Source organism: Chlorocebus sabaeus, chromosome 21, assembly GCF_047675955.1.
Source record: "Chlorocebus sabaeus isolate Y175 chromosome 21, mChlSab1.0.hap1, whole genome shotgun sequence".
Lineage (NCBI taxonomy): Eukaryota > Metazoa > Chordata > Mammalia > Primates > Cercopithecidae > Chlorocebus > Chlorocebus sabaeus.
The window spans coordinates 63439684-63450358 of NC_132924.1; the positions used below are offsets into that span (position 1 = coordinate 63439684).

General features: G+C 34.7%; 2 long non-coding RNA genes across 6 annotated transcripts in view; one reads left to right on the plus strand and one right to left on the minus strand.

Annotated features, from left to right (window-relative positions):
- LOC119626239 (uncharacterized) overlaps positions 1 to 9124 on the plus strand; it is a 231578-nt gene extending 222454 nt beyond the window's left edge. For all 4 annotated transcript variants that reach the window (XR_005242406.2, XR_012090371.1, XR_012090372.1 and 1 more), the window contains one exon: positions 9043 to 9124. This is a non-coding gene — a long non-coding RNA (uncharacterized lncRNA). The remainder of the gene's footprint in view (positions 1 to 9042) is intronic.
- The window catches only part of LOC140709672 (uncharacterized), a 48124-nt gene extending 38920 nt beyond the window's left edge, over positions 1 to 9204 (minus strand). For both annotated transcript variants that reach the window (XR_012090375.1, XR_012090374.1), the window contains exon 1: positions 9077 to 9204. This is a non-coding gene — a long non-coding RNA (uncharacterized lncRNA). The remainder of the gene's footprint in view (positions 1 to 9076) is intronic.
- Between the last annotated feature and the right edge of the window lie 1471 nt (positions 9205 to 10675).

Genomic DNA, 10675 nt, shown 5'->3' on the forward strand with positions numbered 1-10675 from the left:
AGAGATGGTGAGACATAGCAAAATCCGATGACAGTAAGTTTAGTTCTTCACACTCATTGCATCTGGGAGACAGGTTTGAATTAATTTTGACTGGTATGAAATAAATCTTCAGAATAAAATGGAATTGACTGCCTGTGTTTTCACAAAAGTCTTTTTAGGATGAAATTTGACATTTTTCCCTCTCCTGGGGGTGGCAGTTTACTTACTGCTGGTTATTATTGCTGTTTAATGAAACTTAGAGTTTTCAAACAGAGAAACTAATTACTATATTATTTCAAGAGATTTTCATTTTCCCCTCCATTTCCCTCCCCCTCTCCACCCTCCATCCCTTATATGCAATGTGGGAGAATAGAATTACATTCATTTGCATTGAATAGCAGACTCTGGCCGTAAGTTATTTCATAAAGTACAAAGTAATTGAAAAGAGTGTTAAGTTTTCCATTTTTCAGGAACCTAGGACCCCTTTCTAACCTAAAAAACTAGGGTCAAGCTCAGAGAAATACATGAATGACATAGGAGTCTTCCCCTCTAGGTTCTCAGATGACTCTTTAAGTAGCAGAAACTAAATACACCCTATGTTTCTTTGAGCTGACAATTTAAATTCTAAATTCTGGCTACTCATCTTTGAAGAAGCAGGAGGCACCCAGCTAGAGCCCTGCATGTAATTGGACCTAAGTCAGTTTCTGCTGTAATTATGTCCCTGAAGTCAGAAGGTTTAAACCGGAGCAGGGCCATGTTTTTGGCTTCTTTGCTGGATGCTTTTATTTTTGGAATAAAAAATGTTGTCAAATTTCTGGTGTGTGTATATATGTGTGTATATACATACACACACACATATACATACACACACACACATATATAATGTTATATATGCTATATATGACAAACATTTAAAATATAAACATATTTAATATTTAGAACTTAGCTGTTAAACTGTAATAATTGGTAAATTGGAATCAGAGGTAAGAGATGTGATGATAAACATAGAAAAATATAAATTAAACCAATAAAAACAATTCCTATGATTGGAAATAAGCTATTATTGGAAAAAGATGACCACAGGACTTAATTAGTATCTACATAATATAGACTAGAAAACCATGTTGAAAATATATACTTGAAACAGTAGGCTGAAGACTTTTGATGTGAGCTGGAGGGTACTCAAGCCTAGCAATTAATTTTGTTAATATTAGATTACACTGTTAAACATGGGGAACCAATCCCCACCAGTAGGGATGCCACACGCTTGCTTCAATTTATTCTTACAGTCTTAGAGAAGAATTTTGATGAAGCTCCCGAAAAACCTTTTCTCCATATCATTTGGAAAATTCCACAAATGGGAATAAATCATATAATAAAATAAGGGAACGTGTGTCGAGCTGGAGAGATGAAGGGAGGGAGGCAAGACAGGTAATGAGTGGCATTGAGTTTAAGGGAGAGAGGAAGAGAGAGAGAGAGAATGAAGGTGGTGTATTGTCTTAAAATGCTAGCAAGATGGATTGGCGTGTTTTCCTGTTAGTTTTTGTTCTAGTCATTGCCCTTACTTTAACACCCACTGAGTACTCATTAAGACATGTTTTCCTCTCTGTGGAATTCAGATATGGTTCTTTAATTTTAGTTAAAGAAAATCTAAGGATCTAATCTCTTCTAAATAACGGGGACTGAGAGTATTTCAACTCCAATATACATTATGTCACAGTCTATCTCAGTATGCAATATATCAGTGCAATACCCTGAAGGGAAATAGATCTATATCTACCTACCTATATCTAACCATCTATCGATCTATATCTATCTATATCTATCCATCTATCTATCTATCAATCATCTATCTATCTATATATCTATAAACTGGGGGCAGGGCCATGTTTTTGGCTTCATAACCAGCTAATTATCCATTGAATTAATTCTGGAACTCCTTAGTGTGCATATATGTGTATGTATATATGTGTGTGTGTGTGTGTGTGTGCGCGTGTGTTTTCTTTTTTTAAATCAACTTTTAAGTTCCAGGGTACATATGCAGGATGTGCATGTTTATTACATAGGTAAACATGTGCCACAGTTATTTACTACACAGACCATCCCATCACCCAGGTATTAAGCCCCACATCCATTAGCTGTTCTTCCCTGTACCATCCCTCCCCCTACTTCCTCCGACAGGCCCCAGTGTGTGTTGTTCTGCCCCATCTGTTCATGTGTTCTCATTGTTCAGCTCCCACTAGAGTCTTATTTTTATCTTAAAAAAATATATATATATTATCCAAGGGGCCAGGCATGGTGGCTCATACCTGTAATCCCAGCAACTTGGGAGGCTGAGGTGGGCAGACCACTTGAGCTCAGCCTGGGCAACATGTCAAAACCCTATCTCTACAAAAAGAAAAAGAACAGAAAACTTTTCCAAGGGCATTCTGGTTATCTTAAAAATACTGAATCTCTTCTATATCCTATTTCTCCTCAAAAAGAAATATAAGAGAAATCATTGTTGTCATATTCTAAATTAAGCAATGGATATCAATAACCATTTAGCCTGTTTTGACTTATTGCCTATTTATGTTTTTAGCCATGCAATCTAAGCCATATTAAGTCTAAGTCACGTAAAGTCTTTCCATTTCAAACTTAAAATTTATGAGACACTACTCTTGATGTTTCATATTTTTACATGACTAACTTTACATGAATAAGGAAAATGTCTTTTTCAACAACTTGAATTTTATATAGGACTTTGTACTTAATGTGTTTATATTGAACTTTGAGATAAACAAGAAGGATTAAAGTTTTCTGGAAGGAAGAATTTATCAGACACTGAGTCGTAAACACTTTGGACTGATAACTCTAAAGGTCCAACATGAGAGATGAAATAAGGCTTGTGAGCCAAAATTTTTCCTGGAATTTAACCATTTATTAAAGATATAACTATTTACCAAAATATAAAAAAATATTAGTGCGGCAAATGTGTGTATTTAGGTTTTCAAACTAGGCTATATTATCCATCAAAACTCAGACCCGAGGTAATTCTTTTACTTCCTTATTTTCCAGATTTACTCATCAAAAAAAAAATGGTTTTAATAAAAGTTTTGTCATTTGTATAGAGGTACAGGTTTGTGAAACAGTATTTGGAAGCTTTTCAAATTTAATAAATGTGAAAAAGAGAGGGAAGTTGTGATATAAATCTCAACAGAATGGTTTTGAAGAGGCTGAAAAAATAAATACAATACAGGTGAAATTAGTTGTTCTGAAATCTGCTAACAAATGAACAGTACTTGAAGCTTTGACCTTTGAACTGACCCTGTAGCCAAACCATAAGCCATTTTCATATTGTGCCCTCACTCAATCAGTACTATCTCATAAAAAGAAGCATATTATCCTTTTGTAGGTACCTTGGATGTAGGGCTGGCATAAATCAAATTTCCTCTGGTTTCTGATCCTATTTTCAAATCAAATTCTTAGGTGGTAAATATAAAATGACCTCTTTGTCCATTTGAGCTGGGCTGGAGAGAAAAGATTAGGAGAGAAGTGAGGTGCTAAACTTGACATTAGAGCCTGCACAGATTCTAAGCTATACTATCCAGGTGGCATGGCATCGGAGGAGAGCAATGTCGCAGCTAAAACCTCACATACCAGAAGATATTTACTTTTGTGTTATAAAATTTGCAGTTGGAATAATAATAAGGATATGTGATAATTTCCTACCTCTCATTGGCTGAAAGGTTACTTAGGCCATGATAAGCCTTCTACATTTCAGAGAAGGAAAAAACTCTAAACACTGAAAATATCTGATAGCCATTCTGCAAGAGGTGTATTATACAAAGCAATGCATAACATGTTTACATCTATGGTAATACACAAGGTTCCTTTTAATGTAATTGAGATTTTTCAAGAGTGCCAGGCCATGCCATTTACGACAGCCAACATCATCATTGTCCTTGCCTGAATGGATCATTCAAGTCTGCAGAAGTTTTGTGTTTTTTTGTTTGTTTGTTTATAATTGTCTCTTCATACATACCTGTAGGGGATACTGTGGGTTTAACCCAACTCTCCTTTCAAGGAAAGATTTGGTGTCCCAGTTTCTGGGAGTGCTGACAGTAAACAGCTTTCAGATGTCAGCACTTCAGGGAATTGTCTCAGCTTCAGAAAGCCACCTTCCTCAAAGTTATGTCCTTCCTGGGATGGCTCATGTACAATCAGGACAACTCTGGATGGCCATTCTAACTTCAGAACTGCCCAGGCTGACACTGATATTGGGACTGCAGGTAGCTTCACTTCTTACTCTGCTCAGTCCTGCTTTCTTCCCTTCCCTTCCACAAGTGTTAGTGGATGCTCAACTGTGTGCTCAAATGTCTTCAAATATGTTTGCCCCAAAAAACCCAATCTAGAAATGGATAATTTCCTGGACACTTACACTCTCCCAAGACTAAACCAGGAAGAAGTTGAATCCCTGAATAGACCAAGAGCAGGCTCTGAAATTGAGGCAATAATTAATAGCCTAGCAACCAAAAGAAGTCCAGGACCAGAGGGATTCACAGCCGAATTCTACCGGAGGTACAAGGAGGAGTTGGTACCATTCCTTCTGAAATTATTACAATCAATAGAAAAAGAGGGAATCCTCCCTAACTCATTTTACAGCACCAACATCATCCTGATACCAAAGCCTGACAGAGATACAACAAAAAAAGAGAATTTTAGACAATATCCCTGATGAACATCGATGCAAAAATCCTCAATAAAATACTGGCAAACTGAATCCAGCAGCACATCAAAAAACTTATCCACCATGATCAAGTGGGCTTCATCCCTGGGATGCAAGGTTGGTTCAACATATGCAAATCAATAAATGTAATCCAGCATATAAACAGAAGCAAAGACAAAAACCACATGATTATCTCAATAGATGCAGAAAAGGCCTTTGACAAAATTCAACAGCCCTTCATGCTAAAAACTCTCAATAAATTCAGTATTGATGGAATGTTTCTCAAAATAATAAGAGCTATTTATGACAAACCCACAGCCAATATCATACTGAATGGGCAAAAAGTGGAAGCATTACCTTTGAAAACTGACTCAAGACAGGGATGCCCTCTCTCACCACTCCTATTCAACATAGTGTTGGTAGTTCTGGCTAGGGCAATTAGGCAAGAGAAAGAAATCAAGGGCATTCAGTTAGGAAAAGAAGAAGTCAAATTGTCCCTGTTTGCAGATGACATGATTGTGTATTTAGAAAACCCCATCATCTCAGCCCAAAATCTTCTTAAGCTGATAAGCAACTTCAACAAAGTCTCAGGATACAAAATGTGCAAAAATCACAAGCATTCTTATACACCAGTAAGAGACAAACAGAGAGCCAAATAATGAATGAACTCCCATTCACAACTACTTCAAAGAGAATAAAATACCTAGGAATCCAACTTATAAGGGATGTAAAGGACCTCTTCAGGGAGAACTACAAACCACTGCTCAGTGAAATAAAAGAGGACACAAACAAATGAAAGAACATACCATGCTCATGGATAGGAAGAATCAATATCATGAAAATGGCCATACTGCCCAAGGTAATTGGTAGATTCAATGCCATCCCCATTAAGCTACCAAAGACTTTCTTCACAGAATTGGAAAAAATTGCTTTGAAGTTCATATGGAACCAAAAAAGACCCTGCATTGCCAAGACAATCCTAAGCCAAAAGAACAAAGCTGGAGTCATCACGCTACCTGACTTCAAACTATATTACAAGGCTACAGTAACCAAAATAGCATGGTACTGGTACCAAAACAGAGATATAGACCAATGGAACAGAACAGAGCCCTCAGAAATAATACCACACATCTACGGCCATCTGATCTTTGACAAACCTGACAAGAACAAGAAATGGGGAAAGATTCCCTATTTAATAAATGGTGCTGGGAAAACTGGCTAGCCATAAGTAGAAAGCTGAAACTGGATCCTTTCCTTACTCCTTATACGAAAATTAATTCAAGATGGATTAGGGACTTAAATGTTAGACCTAAAACCATAAAAACTCTAGAAGAAAACCTAGGTAATACCATTCAGGACATAGGCATGTGCAAGGTCTTCATGTCTAAAACACCAAAAGCAACCGCAACAGAAGCCATAATTGACAAATGGGATCTAATTAAACTAAAGAGCTTCTGCACAGCAAAAGAAACTACCATCAGAGTGAACAGGCAACCTACAGAATGGGAGAAAATGTTTTCAATTTACTCATCTGACAAACGGCTAATATCCAGAACCTATAAAGAACTCAATCAAATTTACAAGAAAAAAACAACCCCATCAAAAAGTGGGCAAAGGATATGAACAGACACTTCTCAAAAGAAGACATTCATACAGCGAACAGACACATGAAAACATGCTCATCATCACTCGCCATCAGAGAAATGCAAATCAAAACCACAATGAGATAACATCTCACACCAGTTACAATGGCAATCATTAAAAAATCAGGAAACAACAGGTGCTGGAGAGGATGTGGAGAAATAGGAACACTTTTACACTGTTGGTGGCACTGTAAACTAGTTCAACCATTGTGGAAAACAGTGTGGCGATTCCTCAAGGATCTAGAACTAGAAATACCATTTGACCCAGCCATCCCATTACTGGGTATATACTCAAAGGATTATAAGTCATGCTGCTATAAAGACACATGCACACATATGTTTATTGTAGCACTATTCACAATAGCAAAGGCTTGGAATCAACCCAAATGTCCATCAGTGACAGACTGGATTAAGAAAATGTGGCACATATACACCATGGAATACTATGCAGTCATAAAAAAGGATGAGTTCATGTCCTTTGTAGGGACATGGATGCAGCTGGAAACCATCATTTTCAGCAAACTATCGCAAGAACAGAAAACCAAATACCGCATGTTCTCACTCATAGGTGGGAATTGAACAATGAGATCACTTGGACACAGGAAGGGGAGCATCACATACCGGGTTCTATTGTAGGGAGGGAGGAGGGTGGAGGGATAGCATTAGGAGATATACCTGATGTAAACGACGAGTTAATGGGTGCAGCACACCAACATGGCACATGTATACATATGTAACAAACCTGCACATTGTGCACATGTATCCTAGAACTTTAACAACACTAAAGGAAAAAAAAAACCAAAAAACCCAACCTATGACAGCATCTTGCTACAGTTTTTATTTACTTCAAGGCCCTTGGGCAAAGATAAACTTCAACAAGAAAATAGTTACAACTTCTGGATGGGATATCAACCTGAGCATACGTGTCTAAGTACCTCTGCCCAGTGCCTTAAGATGATTCAAATAATGTCCAGTAAGATATAAAACTAAGAGAAAACATGCATCATAGTTAGATTCTAGAGATAAGTGATGAGTACATATTATTAGCTTAACATAGAATAATAGAAATGTAATCATGATCCAGAAATGCAGGGCAGATTCGGTATTACAAAATGAAACACTACTAATATCCAGAGTAATTAATTCAAAGAGAAATATGATATGATATTACAGATGTAGAAAAGCATTAAACATAATTCTACGTTGATTTTTAATTTAAATAATCATAAATGAGATACAGAAACAATGTTTCTTAATTTGATAAAATATATTTACTAGAATCCTAAAGCAAACATCTGACATAATTGTAGAGCTTTGGACTTATTCTCATTAAAGTTAGAAGCAAGTCAATTGTATTAGTTTTCTATTGCTGCATAACAAATTATCACAAACTTAATAGCTTAAAACGGTATATATTTGTTAGCTCATATTTCTATGTCCAAATACATTGGACTGAAGATTTACATCTAAAAAAACTCATTCTTCTTATCCATCAGAAATAACCAAGTTACACTTTAGTAGATGGAAAATATACAATAATTAAAAAATATTAACTAGGAAATAACTAGAACAAAATGTCATTTATGAACAAGTAAATCTGTATGATTTGGAATGTATTATTTTTAATGAGGAGAACATTCAATATTGAAAAGATAGCTACAAAGTATTTACATATTTATGAAAGAAAAATGAAATCTTCAGTTATTCATGGAATGTGAATCAATAATTTTAAAATTTATATAGAGAATTTAAGTTCAAACATCATGAAAGAATGGACCCAAACCAACATAATTCTCTTCTCTTTTGGGAAGAACATAGTATAAAACCATATATTTAAAAAATTAAATGCATTGCTGAGCTAGAAAGAAAAAAATGAAACATTTCAGGTGCCAGTAATAAAGCTTCAGTACAACCAGATGCTGCTGCAACCCAATGGGATGTTCATCCTGGCTGTAACCATTAATGCCTGTAGAAAAGGTCAACATACAACTATAATAATTTTCTACATATATTACAGACAATTAAAATTTTAATTTCAGTATAAACTTACTTTAAATAGCAAAAGAAACCCAAGAGAATATTTTTAACAGTGTATATACAAAGTTTTTATGAGAAAAATTAAACAACTTTTTGAAGGTCATCAAAATGAACTAAAGATGAATGAATATCCTATGGTGAGGAATACTGGTATCATAAATATCTTTTTACAAATTCATGTCATTACAAAACTCAAACTGATGCAATGCTAATAAGCAGAATTACAAGGATTAAGTAGCCAAAACAATTTTTAAGACAAAAAAATCTTAAGAGCACAGAAAAATTTGCTGAACAGAACTTCAAGGCTTGCTGTAGTTTGTGCTAAATAAAATAACATGGTATTGGCACAAAAATAGAGAACGCAATGGAACAGAAAGAATATCTAGAATTATATAGACAAACCTCAAGATGAAAAATATATACATTGTTCAATGAAGGATGTTTGGTCATTTGGATATGCATGTGAAAGATGATAGAACACATTCATCATCATATATGTATAGTAACCAACTAAAAAAAGAAAACACAGCTAAACATTTAGAATGATAATAGCTAACATAGCATGCTGAATGTTGTACTAACTCTTTCATTTTGTTAACAGGTGTAAAACTCAGAACAATTCTGTGAGGAAAGTATTATTATTAATAGTGTCATTTCTATCTTTTGTCATTACAGACAAAGGCACTGAGACACCAAGTTGACTAACTACCTGATTCTTCAAAAGCAATGAGGTGATTTTGAAAGAAGCAGACTGGCTTCAGAACCTGTGTGCTTAATCACTGTATACACAGAACTATCCCCACTAGTGTATCTTCCCAGTAAACCTAGCAAAATACATTGTGACATCATAATAGGAAATGGTTCCTTAGGAAAGGCATTAATACTTGAAACAGTGAGGGAAAATACAGATACATTTCAACAATTTAAACAACTATGTAACAAAAGACTACAAAGTTCAAGTGAATGAGAAATCTCAGACTTTTAAGTATGACCATTTTATCAAGTAAAATGACAAGTTTATGAAGAATTCCCACAATGAAAAAAGGTAAATCTTCCAAAGGAAAAATAAGTAGATAATTTCAAAGGGAGGAAATAAGAGTCCTTGATAGATGTATAAGTATTACAGCACCACACAGGGAATTACAAATCAACCGCTAATGAGATACTCTTTTATACTCATAAAATTATCTAAAAAATGTATAAACTAATAAAACTAAGTATATAGCCAAGGAGATGGGGCAATAAATCATGGCATATTATAGCCAGTTGAAAACAGGACATTGGAGTCTACTCTGGAGAGCAATTCTACATTAGCTAGTAATGCTTAAATATGCATACATGATTATCTAATAATTCTGTTCCTTGGAATAGACCTGTGCTCTCTAAATACGGTAGACAGTAGCCACATGTAGCTATTTAAATTGTTTATTTAAAATTAATAAAATTAAAAATGTAGTTCTTCAATCTCACTAGCCGTATTTCAAGTGCTCGGAAACCACCTGTTCCTAATGGAGACCATATTGAGCAGCACAGATCATAGAACAGTCCCATTATCACAGAAAATTCCTATTAGACTGGTATGGACCCTGAAGAAACTCTAATACATGTGTTTCAGAAAATTCATAAAATGTTGCATATTGTAGCTCCAAGAAAGGAAAGGAAGGAAATTATCTAAATGTGTATCATATATAATTGATAAATTAAAATGTATTTATCATAGAGTATAATATATGTTAAAATGAATTAATTAGATCTATATATGAACATAAATCTTGAAAAGTATTTTTGAAAACATAGAGTGATTTGCACACTGTGATACTATTTAGCGGAATTTTAGAAGTAATATTCGTTTTCATTGTTTTATACCTGTGGTTAAAGTGTGACGTGAATACACAGTAAATTTATGGCAATGAAATCTCTTGGAATAAGAGGACAAAGGGAGGGTGGAGTGAGGACAGGTTTGTGGTTCTTTGATTTTATTTAAAATGCTTTAATCTTACAAAAATTATGGCATAATGAGGATTTTTTTTCTTTAATTTTTGGTGGCGGGACCATGAGTATAAAATTAATTATTCTTTGTATTTGTACAAACTTTTAAAATAATAAACATAAAATTGATTTTATAATTACAAAGAACCACAATATAAATAGGATTTCTGCTTTCTCTTAGGCTGGAGAAATTTTCAAATGAGAATTTTTCCTACCTTAATAATGAGACTAAGCCAACTAAAAAAACCTTGTTTTTTCTTCTAAGGTCATCAGAGAGCAGAGTTTGCAAAGAAAACGAATGAACTAAATACTAAAAATG